Source organism: Urtica dioica, chromosome 8, assembly GCF_054948205.1.
Source record: "Urtica dioica subsp. dioica isolate 48M chromosome 8, U.dioica_male_clone48M_v1_H2, whole genome shotgun sequence".
NCBI lineage: Eukaryota > Viridiplantae > Streptophyta > Magnoliopsida > Rosales > Urticaceae > Urtica > Urtica dioica.
Genome location: NC_142763.1, coordinates 29,656,397 through 29,671,119, shown reverse-complemented (window position 1 = coordinate 29,671,119; position 14,723 = coordinate 29,656,397). Strand labels below are relative to the sequence as shown.

Below are 14,723 nucleotides of genomic sequence, written 5' to 3'. Positions count from 1 at the left end.
ATTATAAAGTGACTTTAAATCTTTGAAAAATGTAATTGTTAACTGTGATTTAGTTGTCATCTGATTTGAAAGTGACTTTGATTTTTAATTTATTTATAAATTAAAATGCAATTAAATGACATTACTTGATTTAATTTATTGAAACCTGTTATAAGCAATTAAGCAATTAAAAATAAAAAGCTGAATGAAACTTGTTATATTGAATTGCTTAATTGAAAAATAAAAATTATACCTAAATGGTCCATAATACACATAATACACAGAATAAAAAAATTGTTATAGCAATTCACAAGTTCAAGCGATTGGTCTCGTTAATATGACATTTAAATCCATAAAGCTAAAGCCTTCACTACCAAAGTGTTTCGAAACTCCTTCGCGTTGCATATCACCGTGTGGAAATAGCCCTCCGGCGAGGAGAGGAAGTTCGCGTAGTACATTAGGACGATTCTCGGGAGGTTGTCCCAACCCCATATGCAGTACTCTATGAACGGCCGAGATAGCATCATCCACGCCGACCCTGCGAAGAAAGGAAACATGTGTGGGTTTATTTTTCCACATTATTCTTAAAGGAAAATAAAATCATTTATACATTTTCAAACAAATTTTACGTATAAATTTTAACGTCTCAAAATGCACATCACTCCGAATAAGACATGGAAAATACTAGGGATTTTCGTGTTTTTCTTTTTTTCGTGTTCCAAACATAGGGAGAAAAGAAGGTTATTGCTATATAGTACACCGAGTACATAAGATTTAAGTACAGAACCAAGTGTTGGTGATCTAATCCAAATTTAGACACTTCTGCTACAAAGTTTTAAAATGAACTCAAGTGTTCATAAAAAGAGTTCAACGAATCTATTCTTTTAGGTGAGGAGTTTGTTTTCAGGGGAGAGTAGTTTTTGTTTTTGTTTTTATTTTGGTTGTTCTTTAATGGGAGTTAGCTCAGACTCGTGAATAAAATGTTGAGTACCAAATTGAGGCAAGCTTCCTTAATTAAAAAGAGTAGCTACCAATAATATGACAGATTTCTACCAATGAACTGAGTTCTACCAATGAACATATTAAACAAATAAGGCCGTCCTAAAATCAAACAATAAACAAACAAACCAATTGATAATAAAAACAAACAGTATAAAACTAATCCTAAAACTTCAAAGCAATAGATCGTTCGAAAAAAATTAATCACCTGAGAGAAGTATAAACACATTCAGACATACACACAAGTCATTTCAAACTCCAAACATACTCAGCAAGTTCAAACACTCAGCAATAAAACACACACACACTCAGCAATAAAACACACACATTCAGCAAAAATTCTTGAGAACAAATTATTTCTATAAATATAAAATCAGAACCTGAATGGAGGAGCAGATCGCGGCAACGAGGCATAGGAGCTGAGGGCGGTGACGAGGCAGAGGAGATGTAGGAGCAGAAGGCTTGTTCCACGCCAGCCGCAGATTATCGTCCGGTCGAGGGCTCTGCCGTAATGACACGATTCACAAACACACACTCAGCAATAAGTTCACAAACACACACTCAGCAATAACTCAAACAGCGGTAAACAAAAAAGCAACAAAGTGTTAGGAGATCTAGACATTGAGTAGGTCTTTTTTTTGTTGTTAATTATCATGCTGTCATACAGAAAAACCAAACTCAAACTAGCATCACCAATATGTGAGGCTGAGACGGTGAGGTTGTGAGGGCCAGAGACGGGTCGAGGTTGAGAGAGAGGCGGAGAGGTGGAGAGGTGAGTCGAGGAGGCGGCAGAGAGCGGCCTCGGCGTGGCGGTCCAGTTGGTGTACGGCCGGACTCACTCCCATGCCGCGGAACAGCCTCTCCACGGTGTGGCACATGCAACACCCTCCCACTCCGAACACCGCCACCGCACTCTCCGCCGCCAACGCCGCCACCTGATCCAGCGCCGCCGCCTCCGTCACGTGGCTGTACGAGATTTGAGAAAAATAAAATAAAAATCGAAAAAAAAATTGAAACCCATGAACCAACCCAAATTATCACCAAACGAGCCACAAAACACTCCAGAATCATCAAACTAATCTCAGAAATTAAAAGCCCGAAATCATAATTCCTCAACCCTAATTTTTTTCCAATTTTCGGCCAAAAATTCCCAGCTTTAAAACCCTGTTTTCAAAAATTCACAACTCACACAAATCTCAACGGATTTACACGTTCTTGGTCATTTTAGAAAGCCCATAACGTCTACTTTCCAGGAAAAATATCAACAAATCCAAATTAAATCGGTACTGATCTGACCACGTCAATTTACAGACTCAGCAAAAAAAAAAATCGAATCCTAAAGAACTAATCTGGACCATAGATATAATAGCTTGTATGTCTTGATTTCCACAGCATTGTGGCATTTTACCTGGATTCCGATAGAGCCGGTGGAGCCGACGATGGAGATGGGCTTAGGCCTATCCCAAGAGTGTCGGCCCAATTCGGGAACGGCTCGTCCGGGCCAGGCTGGCGGCGGCTGAGCCGAGCAAGAGACTCTTCTTTGAAACGCCAATCTCGAGTCCTTTCTCTGAAAACCAAACCCGCCTAAACCACACACACACACACACAATCTCAAGGATTAAATTTTACAAAGATAATATCTCCATTTCGAACAAAGTATTGAACAATATAAAGCGGAACTTACTAACCACTCCACAAGAGGTCAAATCAAGGAACACAGAGGTGGAGTTGAATCCACGGCGTGGCTCGTATGTTAGAGCTGAGCTCGATCTGAAGTTGGTCGATAGCTTTCTTTCCTCTTTTTTTTTCTTTACTGTGATGTTTGTTAGGTGAAGTTGAAGAAGAGAAAAGAAGCAGAGGGAGAGAGAGACGCGAATGAGGAGAGAGGGAGAGAAAAATGAGGCGGTGTAGTGGTGAGGTAAGGAGAGAGAAATGACCTAGGGTATTTATATGGGCCAATTATTGTTTTTTTTAATATACATTAAACAATTTCGTGTAGACAAAAAGGAGGGAAAATGTGACCGCTCAAATGTTTTGGACTTTTGGGTGCGACCAAGTCGCACCGAAAAGTTCTAATGGACTATTGGGTGCGATAAAGTCGCACCCAAAAGTTTTGACGGACTTTTGGGTGCGACTTTTCGCACCCAAAAGTTAAAAAATCAGCGAAATTTTTTAGATGCTTAATTGACTTTTAGGTGCGACTAGTCGCACCTGAAAGCGTCAATTGGTGCGACTTTTAGGTGCGAAAAATCGCACCTAAAAGTCTTGCGCACCGGAAAACTGAATTTGTAGTAGTGGATATGCATATTTATATACATATATATAAATAATATTTTGTACGATGATATTACAGTAATTTATATAGCAAACTTAAAAACACTTTTTCTAAAAGCTAAGAATCCTAGCTATTCTATCTCATGTACAAAATGTAAAAACGTTTTTGAAATTTTTTGTAAAAACAGTTTTGCCAATCACCGGATAAACAGTTTTGTTTTTTCTAAAAACAAAAACAAGGCTTTTTAATCCCAACCAAACGTAACATATATCAATAACATACATTATTTTGAGTGTATGTTAGTTTTTGTTGTCGGTCCATTCCGGGTCGACGGCGCCCGCGGGGTCCCATGGCCGAGGGGCCAAAGACCGGTCTCATGAGCTCGGCCTCGGCCTCAGCTCGACCTCGGCCTCATGAGCTCGACCTCGGCCTCAGCTCGACATCGGCCTCATGAGTTCGGCCACAGCCTCAGCTCGACCTCGGCCTCAGCTCGACCTCGTCCTCATGAGCTCGGCCTCGGCCTCAGCTCGACCTCCGCCTCATGAGCTCGACCTCGGCCTCAGCTCGACTTCGGCCTCATGAGCTCGACTTCGGCCTCATGAGCTCGACCTCGGCCTCAGCTCGACCTCGGCCTCACGAGCTCGACCTCGGCCTCACGAGCTCGACCTCGGCCTCAGCTCGACCTCGGCCTCATGAGCTCGACCTCGGCCTCAGCTCGACCTCGGCCTCATGAGCTCGACCTCGGCCTCATGAGTTCGGCCTCGGCCTCATGAGCTCGACTTCGGTCTCATGAGCTCGGCCTCAGCTCGACCTCGGCCTTAGCTCGACCTCGGCCTCGGCCTCAGCTCGACCTCGGCCTCATGAGCTCGACCTCGGCCTCAGCTCGACTTCGGCCTCATGAGCTCGATCTCTGCCTCAGCTCGACTTCGGCCTCATGAGCTCGACCTCGGCCTCAGCTCTCCTTCGGCCTCACGAGCTCGACCTCGCCCTCAGCTCGACCTCGGCCTCACGTCGACCTCGGCCTCATGAGTTCGGCCTCGGCCTCATGAGCTCGACTTCGGCCTCATGAGCTCGACCTCGCCCTCATGAGCTCGACCTCGCCCTCATGAGCTCGACGTCGGCCTCACGAGCTTGACCTCAGCCTCATGAGCTCGACCTCGACCTCAGCTCGACCTCGACCTCATGAGCTTGACCTCGGCCTCAGCTCGACCTCGGCCTCGGCCTCATGAGCTCGACTTCGGTCTCATGAGCTCGGCCTCGGCCTCAGCTCGACCTCGGCCTCATGAGCTCGACCTCGGCCTTAGCTCGACCTCGGCCTCACGAGCTCGACCTTGGCCTCACGAGCTCGACCTCGGCCTCACGAGCTCGACCTCGGCCATCCTATGCTATCCTCGGCCAAGCCTATGTTATCCTCGGCCACCCTATGATATCCTCGGCCGAGCCTAGGCTATCCTCGGCCAATGGCCGAGCCTATGTTATCCTCGGCCAATGGCCCACCAATGACCCCTTGGTAGCCTATAAATACAAGAAGCCCACCCTCTTCAAAAGGTAACCCATTTTTGAGTCCCGAAACACTGTAGAACTCATACTTCTCTCGTTTCACTCATCTTTGGCCTCTCACCCTATAAATCCTCTATACTCCACCTCAATCCCACTAATGTTGAGCGTCGGAGAGGTAAACAGAGGCACCCCCTCTGTTTTCCCTTCTTAGCTCACGGTTCTCTCATCTTTTCCAGGTGGGCCGGCGAGCTCAAACACCACTGACAGCTAAGGGAAGACTCGGGACACCGTGTCCGACACGCTCGAGTCGAGGCGAGACCACTTGGTCCGGCCTCGGGTCTAACCGCCTGCGACTCCTAAATCGTTGTCCGAAAAACAGCGACAACAGTTTTATATTTTCTTTATTAATTAGTTTCTCTTTGATATTTATTTTCCTTCACCTTATATGTGTCTCCATATTTCATTGGAAAGCGAACTCAAGTCTTATTTACCCATGAAAGTCTAATCAATGTACAAAATAAATTTTTTGCATTTTATTATTCGTTTATTATTTTTAAGGATTTTTTCTTAATTGCCGGTTTCTTTGGTGTCCATTGTTTACAAATCTTGATAACACAAATTAACCTCTACAAATTTTACTTGTTATTATCATTATAATATGTTAAAATCATTCGCGCGTAGCGCGATGCTAAAAAACTAGTATATATAGAAATAAAAATAAATAAAATCAAACTAAACGTGGTTTGGTGACACGTGGTCGTTTGAGCAGTTGACCACTATCCGCAGCTGAAAATGGATACATATATATATATATATATATATATATATATATATATATATATATATATATTTTACTATTTCCGTGTCTTTTACGCGTCTCCAAAACGAAGGAAATTAACGAAACCTTGGATTGATCGTTTCGCTGTAATTCGTCTCTCAATGCTACTTTCAATTCCTTTCTAAAATAATTGGCTTTTTCCGGTGGTCTTCCTGTCTTGCTTACAAATGCTAATTTTTCTTGACTTAAAAATAAGACTGATTTCTCAAAAAACCAAATACTTGTCTGATCATATTCCCAGCGAACGTAAATAGTAGTTCTAATAAAAACATTTAGCAACACACTAAAAATTTGTAATTGTGTAATTGAAATTCATTAGAGGTTATATATAAAAGAAAATTGCTATGGATAGACATCTCTTGAAATTAATAATAATTCTTAATTTTATATATAATAAAAATATATATACGTGATCAATAAAACATAGATAAATAAAATAATAACGACCCATATATTTATAATTAATAGTTATTTATATGTATATATAATGTATTCAATAAATTAATAAAATAAACACATAAATCTTTAATCAATTGTATTTGAAACATAGAGACAACACTGGTTATTGTGGATGTAGGAATCGACCTCACCACTTAAATCCATCGGATGGGTCTAAGCCCACGAACTCGAGCCCGAAAAACAAGAACAGCCCGATTTGGGTTTTCAACTTGATCATCTCGTCGAAGGCCCAGGCCCAGTCCGAAGCACTCTTAATAATCAATTCCAAACGCCTCTATTATTCAATGAGAGTTAGAATCAGTAAATGTTTCATCTGAATATATATCCTTGCATAATCATATAAATATATAGAATGTTATTTATATTACGTGAATTAATGTACATTAAAAACTAACCGTTGATGTGAGAATTTAGGTCTTGTTTGGTAGGAATGATTAAGAAGGAATGGATAGATCTTCTTACAAGGGAAAATAATGAAAAAGAAAATAAAAGATTAAATGATTTCTTAGATATGTTTGGTAGAAAGTAAAAAAAAAAAGAGGAAATGGCGGCATAAGTGTCCAAAGTTTTTGGGTTTTTACACTTATGTACCCAAACTTTTTTTTTTTTTTTTTTTTTTCGCGGCATAAGTATCCAAAGTGGCTTCTCCGTTACGCTGTAAGTGTTTTAGACGTTAAATGTAAACGGTGAGCCACGTGTCTTCATCCTACAATGTCTGAGTTTATAAATGAGAGTAAATGGCGGCACAAGTGCCCAAATTTATCGGATTTTTTTTTTGCAGGTCGAGCAGGACGACTTTCCGGAAGACCCGAACCACCACAAGTCCGGTGGCGGCGGCATGGAAATCGAAGTCCCGTCGTTCTTCCCTCCTCTCATGGACTCATCGGCGGCGGACGCGAAAGGAGCCCAGCAATGGCGAGACACCATAACGGACGTGGGGCAGTGGTTCAGCGGGGTCCACGAGTTCCGCGAGACACTGCGAAAGTACGGATCGCCCACCAGTTCACGTTCTGGTACAAGAAGAACGACAGCCACCGCGTGACGGTCAAGTGCAAATCGGAGGGTTGCCCGTGGAGAATCCACGCGTCGCGTCTCTCGACGACTCAGCTAATCTGCATCAAGAAGATATGAACCCGGGTCACACTTGCGAGGGCTCGTCCGCCACCAACGACCACCAGGCCACGAGGAGCTGGGTGGCGAGCATCATCAAAGAGAAGCTCAAAGTGTCTCCAAACTACAAGCCCAAGGACATCGTGCGCGACATCAAGCAAAAATACGGGATTCGCCACCAAGGACGACTCGAGCTTCCACCGCCTCTTCGTCTCGTTCCTCGCCACGTTAGCCACCAAAGACGACTCGAGCTTCCACCATCAAACAAATTTTTTTTAAATAATAATAAATAAATAAAAAATTTAATCTCATTTATAAAATCACAGCCTCCGATAAAGTCGTCCTGCTCGACTTGCAAAAAAAAAAAAAAGATAACTTTGGGCACTTGTGCCGCCACTTACTCTCATTTATAAACTCATACATTGTAGGATGAAGACACGTGGCTCACCGTTTACATTTAACGTCCAAAACACTTACAGCGTAACGGAGAAACCACTTTGGATACTTATGCCGCGAAAAAAAAAGTTTGGGTACATAAGTGTAAAAACCCGAAAACTTTGGACACTTATACCGCCATTTCCTCAAAAAAAAAATGATAGATACATAAATTGTTTTGAGTTTACATTTACAAAAATAATTAACATTTTTCTTCTATAGTTCTTTTTCCTTCTCAAATTGGAATAATTAAAAATGATCTCTCAAAATCAATCATATTTTTTTCTCTCTTCTTTATCAAACAAGAGCACATGTCATATCAACAAAAAAAATCTATCATTCTCTCTCTCTTTTTTCTCCACCAAACAAAGCCTTAGTTTAATGGAGGTTTTGACTTTTTATTTTTTATTTTAATAAAAGTTAATATTTTAATGTTCAATGAAATGCGAGTATTTGATTTAAAATATTTAGATTCATGGTGTCATCTGATTTGGGAAGCAGATATCGAGGTTCCATTAACAAATGACGAGGTCAAAACGTTACATCCTTCAATATTGATTTTGCTCTATATTTTATTCGATTAGAATACCGTAGTCCTTGATCGTGGACCAGCTTGTGTATTGCTAACGCTTTTAAATTTTTGTTTGTTTGTTTGTGTATATTACATCTGTAAATTGACCATCATCAACAAGAGATCCTTAATGGATTAATTCTTTGTCTCTTTGGATTTTTATAACTGACCTAATCGCTATTTAATTGAGAAAAGGCCCAGGTATAGTTGACCTTGTCAAATCCGATGAATAATACAGACATTAATAAAGGGGAAAGGGACTTAAAATACAAAAAGAAACATAGATATATATATATATATATATATATATATATATCTATCGATTAACATAGAATAAACTTGGCCACAAGTACATCGAACGAATCCATGGTACGAGATACGACTATCAAGTTCATATGAATCCCTAGAAAATAATAAAATAAACGACGCTATATACACAATATCAACATCACAATTCAAATGAAAACGACTAACCTTAATTAAAACCCATCACATACACGTTGTTTTTTTTACAAGATGAAGTGAGACCAACGTTAAATCTAAAACCATATTCACAAAAAAAAAGGAACTAATATCTAGAGATCATGGCTTCATGGTTTTGGGGCGAAAATGGTTTGACCAGAAGGCTGGATCGGCTGACCACCATAGCCCGTGCTCTGACCAGCCGTGGATCCACTCGAAACATTCCCTGCCATGGTTTCTTGAATATTAGGCTGTATTTTAGGCATTTTTTTTTCTTCTTCTGATTATTGTATATCTGTTCCTTGTTATTTTGACCTGTTATTTATAGGGGAATTGAAGCTATATCGAGCACGAGGAAACTAAGAAGCTTGTAGGCTAAGCAAAACTTGTACACGAAACGAGATCGTCATTAGGTTTTAGTTTCAACGCGTAGGCATTTTCAGGGAAATGTAATTGTGGTTACATGAGAAGGTTATAATTAATGTTACGTGATATACTTGTCTTTGAATGTATAGCTGTGAAAGGTAATTAAACTGAGATCTGATCTTATCTTGAATATCGCCGACCATATGTGGAAGTGTGTTTGAATAGATCATGTATGAAATCTTTTTTATTTTATTTTATTTTATGGAACGGTGATATCACAATGTGTGTAGTTTTATTTCCCCTTCGACTTATTGAAATTCGGGGGTTACAGAAGTTTCGTGGTTTGTTCCTGCCAGAAACTTCGAGGATGTTTATCGGAAGTTTTTTTATTCAATTTTTTTGTATCGGAAATTGAATAAATAAAGCAAAAAAAAAAAAAAAACTAAATTTTTTGTAAAGTTATTGTAAATTTGTAGCTTTATTTATAGATGTATAAGATTTTCAGTTTTTTGTACTATTACTGGGAAACCGTGTAAATAGGCTGTATGTGTAAAAATGGTCAAATAATTTGAATAAAAGAAGCTGAAATTCTGTTTGGATGCTCACAATAACACGGTTTTGATCGATTTTATTATTATTATTATTATTATTATTATTATTTTACTATGCCCTTGTATTTTAAGTATTTAAAACGAAGGAAATGAGCCAGCGGGTGATTTTAGGGGATTTCGGAATTTATGAATGCTTAAAATATGTAAGACAATTTCTTTTCTGATCACCAATGGCTATTTCCCGGTGGTTTTCCCGTTTTTCTTTCTGACGTCATTATTGTTGACTTTTAAACCGTAATATTTTAAAAGTGAAATACAAACAAAACTTGTTTACAAACGTGATCCAATGATAAGAAGACTAAAATCACTCCATATATTATTTGAAGCTAATTCAATGGCAAAAACTATGGTCAATTTGTTAGCAAAATATATAGCTAAAATTGTGTTATCATATTATTTTGACACTGACATTGTTTCTGTCACAAGAATTAATGCACTTTAGTATATACAGGGGCATAGCTAAATTTTATTTTTTAACTTTAAAACATTGAAATTTCATATTGACTAATGTTTTGAATTAGGATTTTAAAGAACACTAAAATCGGTCTACGAAATTCATCGGTCAAACTAATTTAGGTCTACGAAATTCATAAATCACACACTAGAGAACACTACGATAAATTAGGATTAATTTTTTAGAAGACATTGCTTTTAAAAGCACAAATGTTTCTTCTCGAGTTATTTAAAAAAAAACAACTTTAGAAGCGAAAAAACCACTTCTAAACGTCATTTAGAAGCGATAAACATAATTTAAAAAGCCACATCATAGTTTTGGTTAATTTGTTAAATATTTATGGACAATATTTAGTTTGCAATTTTAATGTTTCAATAGTACCGTAGTAGTAGTAGTTTGTGTACATTTTCTTTCGTGAAATCATATAACAAGGGGTTTGGCTAAAATTAATCTCTATATGTCTATATGGTCATCTACGAGCATCTATGATTATTTTTTCCATTATAGTCCAAATACAATTGCAGTTGAAGATAACAAAAGTATCGAGAAACCTGAAAATTTGTTAAAAAATCTGATTTATATTTGACAAAACATATTATTCTTAAAAAGAAACGTGGCTTAAAACACAACTAAGATAAATTATATTTCTATAACTAGTACTTCAATAAAAACTCATTAATTTCGACCCTTACCTCAGCACTCGATATTGAACATAATTAAAATTGTGAAAACTTCTCTTAAGTTTCATTGATGGATGATTTCTTTTTTAATTAGAGCGATTTTTTTATAGTGAAAATCAAAGTTTATTAAATGTAATTATTCTTGTACGAAAAGTGAATAAACAAAAGAATTTTCCAAATTTTAAAACTAATATATATATATATATATATATATATATATATAGTTTGATCAAATTTCTAAGTATTTTTCAATAATCTAACATGTGAAGATAACAAAACACTAATTAATTTTATAAACTACCCCAAATCTGATTTTCCAAATTAAGAACATATATGAATAAACTAATATCTGATCTTATCTTTAAATAGATGCGCATGAAATCTTTATTATGGAACGACAATATCACAATGTACGTAGCTTTATTTCCCGTTCAACTAATTGGAAGCTGGGTTACAGAAATATCGCCGTTTGTTCCTACCAGAAACTTCCTGGTCGTTTATCGGACGTTTTATTTATTTATTTAATTTTATAAAATTTGTTTAATTTCAACGGAAATTATATTTATAAAGTCTGTTTAATATTTATAAAATTTTCAGTTCTTGGCACTATTACGGGTTACCGTGTAAATGGGCAATACATTTATGGTCATATAATTTGAATATGCTCGGCTGTCGATCGAGACCACGATAACACGGTTTGTTAGATTTATTTTTTATTATTATTTTACCATGTCCGGTATTTTTCGTGTCTAAAACGAAGGAAATAAAACTGTGGGTGATCATAGGCAATTCGGAAATTTCTCTATGCTTAAAATAAAAAAATAAAAAAATTTATCTTCTGATCATAAATGGCTATTTCCCGGTGGCTTTCCCGTCTGCCTTTCTGTTGTCATTTTTTTTTTACTTTAAAAACACAAGGACTCATTAAAAAAAAAAAAAAAATTGACTAGTGAAATAAAAAACAAAACTAATTTACACGCGATTGATCTCAGATTGTTATTCCTCGTTTGGTTTGGTGAAGATCAGGTCAGAGACGCGGTTTCACTCTCGGGAGCAGTTGCCACTTGCCATGCATGTATAGGGCAAAATGACACTTCTAACCCTCAAATTTTTGTGCTGATTTTAGATATACCCTTAAAGAACTTTAAACAAATTGTTAACTTAGCTTCTTTTTAAGGGGAGACGGAGAACCCCAATGTTAGAAAAAAAAAATAGAGGCATCATTAAAATGTACATTTTACTCTCTCTCTCTCTCTCTCTCTCTCTCTCTCTCTCTCTCTCTCTCTCTCTCTCTCTCTCTCCCCTAATTCGAAAATGGTTATATACGCGCTCTAACATTTTACAGAAATGTAGTATAATAATAAATTAACAAGTAATTGGGAGATGAGGTGACCAGTAAACCAAGTCATGAGGATCTTCCAAACTGAAATTGGTGTTATTTGTTACATATAGATGGTACTCAAAATAAACACGGGTCTATTTAAGCAATAATAGCCTCAAACTAAACACTCCAATAATAGCCTTTTCGTGCCTATGTTAGATTCTTTTACATTGGAAATAAATGCTTATTTGCACTTGAAATCTTTTGAACTTCATAACTTTAGATAGATTGACTCACACTATTACAATATATACTTTCAGACATGAAAGAAAATACACACAACCTATTCTTTTTGTAAAATTTTAGGCGGGTTAAATTATCTCCAACTTTTTACAATGTTCTCGCATCGGAATATTATGTCAAAGATAATAGTTTCAATTTTATATATCTTTCATTTACGACGAGTCGTGTCTGAATTTGCGTTTGTTTTTGTCATAGTGCTATGCATTTTTTCATGGCACTAATAATCTTTTTGAACTTTAAAAACTTGATACCCGTCGTCTTTTTTCCTATTTTACTTTTTAAAGTTTTTTACAATTCTATTATATGATGTATGTGGCCTTAATTTTTTTTTTTTTTTTTTAAATAAATCATAACCAGAAACTATAATTAAGTTTCAACAAAAATATTTAGTCGGTACATTGACTCATAAAGTCACTCGATGACTCAAACAGGCCACTCTAGTCTGATATGAGAAACTAAAAATAGTTCTACATTTGCCTTGGTTTATAGTCCTCAATGTCAGACATGTCACTCTTTAATCTGAATTTATCTACATTGACTGCCTTTGTGTTAGTCTATGTAGATGACATTCTGATATGCTGCCAGCTTAGCTAGTTACGTTTATACGACATCAAACATAAACGGCAACACACTAATACACATAAGGGTAACGACTCAATACAAAGCTAAACGACACGCTGAGCCCTCTCTAAAATTAGTGAGTTATAGTTGTAAAGTTTCAGACACAAGTAATGGAGGAAATAGTTTTATCTCAACATCTTCATTCTCTCTCAAACACCAAAGTTCAGATTCTAAAAGTGTTCATCATAGTAATTTGATGTTTAAGAGTCGTCATTTACCTTATTCCACTAGAATACTTTAGTCTTTGACCGTGGAATTTTTTTATCACCCCTTTAATAGTTAAGCCAGCTTGTGTATTGCTAATGCTGTAAAAAAAATTGTATGTATTACATCTTTCAACTCTTTGCCTCTTTGGATTAATATAACTGACCTAATATCGCTATTCAATTGATAAGTGACCCCGGTGTAGTTGACATTGTCAAATCCGATATGAATAACATATAGATATTTGAAGCGGAAAGGGACTTTAGATACAAAAGAAAAATATATATATTATTCAACATAGAATAAACTTGGCCACTGCTAATACATGGAAGGAAACCATGGTACGAGATATATGAATATCATGTACACAGATCCCTAAAAAATAATAAAATAAACGATTAGTGAGGCTATTACAATATATATCATAATTTAAATGAAACGGCTAACCTTAAACTCATCACACATGTTGTTTCTTACAAGATGCAGTGAGACTAGTATTAAATCTAAAACCAGCAATTCACCAAAAAAAAAAAAAAAAATACCAATAATTATAATAATGAGCTAATATGTAGAGATCCTGGCTTCTTGGTTTTGTGGCTCATGAGTTATTTGTTGGCGAAAATGGTTTGACCAGAAGGCTGGATCGGATGACCACCATTGCCCGTGCTCTGACCACCCGTGGATCCACTCGAAACATTCACCGCCATGGTTTCTTGAATATTAGGCTGTATTTTAGGCATGTTTTTTGTTTTGTTTTTTTTTTCTATTCTAATTGTCTGTCTGATATTTTCAGTTTCTTCGACTGCTATTTATAATCTATATATTGAGTACGAGAAACTAAGAAGCTTGTAGGCTAAGCAAAACTTGTACACGAAATGAGAGCGTCATTAGGTTTTACTTTCAACGCGTAGGCATTTTCAGGGAAATGTAATTGTGGTTACATGAGAAGGTTATAACTAATTACGTGATACACTTGTCTTTGAATGTTTAGCTGTAATAAGATAATTAAACTGAGATCTGATCTTATCTTGAATATCGCCGACCATATATGGATGTGTGTTTGAATAGATCATATGTATGAAATATTTTTTCTTTTTCTTATGGAACGATGATATCGCAATGTGCGTCGTTTATCTCCCCTTCAACTTATTGAAAGTCAGGGTTAAAGATGTTTCGTGGTTTGTTCCGACCAGAAACTTGCAGGTAGTTCATCGGAAGTTTCTTTTATTCAATATTTTTGATATCGGAAATTGAATAAATAATACAAAAAAACTAATATTTTGTAATGTTAATGTAAATTTGTAGTATAGTTTCATTTGTGTATATATACATATAACATTTTCAGTTCTTGCGACTATTACGGGAAACCGTGTCTACCGTGTATTAAATGGTCAAATAATTTGACTAGAGAAGCTAAAGTTAATTGTTCGGGTGCTTCGGATAATAATTTAAAACGGTTTTGATAGATTTTGTTATTATTATTAATTTACTATATGCCCGTATTTTTTCATTTAAAACGAAGGAAATAAGACAGC

At 36.9% G+C, this 14,723-nt stretch overlaps 1 long non-coding RNA gene across 1 annotated transcript; it reads right to left on the bottom strand.

Annotated features, from left to right (window-relative positions):
* Positions 1-187: 187 nt before the first annotated feature.
* LOC149389029 (uncharacterized) lies at positions 188-2,024 on the bottom strand. Its single transcript, XR_016300961.1, has 3 exons — positions 1,672-2,024; positions 1,359-1,481; positions 188-517 (listed from the first exon to the last, which is right to left on the bottom strand). It is a non-coding gene; the product is annotated as an uncharacterized LOC149389029 (long non-coding RNA).
* Positions 2,025-14,723: the final 12,699 nt, after the last annotated feature.